Genomic DNA, 2,090 nt, shown 5'->3' on the forward strand with positions numbered 1-2,090 from the left:
ATATAGATATATATATATATATATATATGGTTCAAAGAGCTCAAAAGGCTCCGCATTTTATTTCATCAAAAAGGAAAATCCAAAGAAAGAGATCCGAGGAACCTATCCACACCCTATACAACTCACTCAACAAAACAAAAAACCTAAGGCTCCTCCACCTCAAAAAAAGAAAAATACAACGCACACAAAATAAATAAAAGAAAAAACAAACACGCAACAAAAGAAAAACAACAGTCAACAAAAACTATGAATAAGATTCATAATAGCCAATTTCGAGAGAGCCAGAGGCACCATAGTAGAAACAATAGCAGAATTCCCACGAGCACCTGCTTTAGCCGCCCAGTTAGAAGCCACATTACCTTCCCGTTTAATATGCAGCCATTGAATATCCATATTTTTAGATAAAAATAAAACATTCTTCATCTGATGTCTAATACTCCAATGGTGTTTAATAGAAACCTGCAAGATTACCAAAGAATAAAAAAATCTGTTTCTATAATAATATGTTGCCAACCGAACCTTTGAGCAACCCGTAGAGCAAGGACAATTGCATCCGCCTCCGCTACTAAAGGAAAATTTGAACAAGAAGAAACTATAAACCAATAAATTATAAAGCTCAAAGAGTTTCTACAGACTTCACCCACTCGGATAGAATTAGAACACCAACTCTCATCCGTTTGATTTTAATAAAAGGTGTTTTAGGACAACAACATAAAGTTCTAATAGAGCTCTTTGACAGTTTAACAACAGATAACTGTAAAGAGAGAAAAACTCCCAGCAAATTACCAGTACCCGAAAGCTTGGAGAAAGCAAGATTCTTCTTCATACAGTGTAACACCATACCAATTGTATGATTAATGTTTGGCAGCTCTTTACTATGTTTGGTATTATTACGTGCATCTAATTAAACCAAAACATAATAGAAGGCACATTGTGAAAAAAGGAGTGTCCCAAACTACTCCAATCATTGTAAATGTCAATAATGCTAACATATGTTCTCCAATTCTTCTTAATATGAAGATTAGACAAAACCTTCCCCCAGATTTCATAAGCAAAACAACAATTAAGAAAAATGCGCATAACACTTTCTTCCTCAGAGATATTATTATTATTATTATTATTATTATTATTATTATTATTATTATTATTATTATTATTATTATTATTATTATTATTATTATTATTATTATTATTATTATTATTATTATTATTATTATTATTATTATTATTATTATTATTATTATTACACACACACACACACACACACACACACACACACATATATATATATACACACACACACACACACATATATATAGATATATATACACACATATATACACACACACATATATATATAGACACACACACACACACACACACACACACACACACACACACACACAGATATATATATATATATACATCACATTCGGAGAATTCCCATAGATGCTACTAAATTGGATAAACCTTTATGGAAATTTACTTCAAATGTGTCCATCACTAAATTATTATATCAAAAGCTTTATACTTTTACTCCTCAATGGTGGACTTTAATCTTTGGAATGCTTTTTTATCTCCGTCTATATCATTCTTCCTCTGGAGATATTACTCATTGTTCTTGCATTTTGATGATATACTTAAGTTAAAAGGTTTGTGTATGCCTTCGAGATGTTATCTTTGTAAATGCGAGGAGGAGCCTGTCGCTCATCTTTTCTATGATTGCCAATTTGCTCGGGAAGTTTGGTGCTCGGTTGGGTTGTATTTTGGTATCAATTGGACTCTGAATTCTTATGATCATCGTCAATGGAGAAATTATATCAAAGTATTGAATGCTGCACCTTTTTATAAAGAAACTTTGGAACATTTTCCTTTTGTTATTCTTTGGTTCCTTTGGTCTTCTAGGAACGCTCATAATTCCGAGGCTCTCCCCCCTACAGCTGCTCTTACCACTTCATATATAATTGCTTACTTTCTTAAAGCTTCTTGCCCCATTGCATTAAGCTCAAATTTACCTCAGAGGGGTAGGAAGGCCCTTCTGATACGGTGGCAACCCCGTTGGATTAAACTTATTAAACTTAATGTTGATG

Source organism: Phalaenopsis equestris, unplaced genomic scaffold (assembly GCF_001263595.1).
Source record: "Phalaenopsis equestris unplaced genomic scaffold, ASM126359v1 Scaffold000094, whole genome shotgun sequence".
Classification (NCBI taxonomy): domain Eukaryota; kingdom Viridiplantae; phylum Streptophyta; class Magnoliopsida; order Asparagales; family Orchidaceae; genus Phalaenopsis; species Phalaenopsis equestris.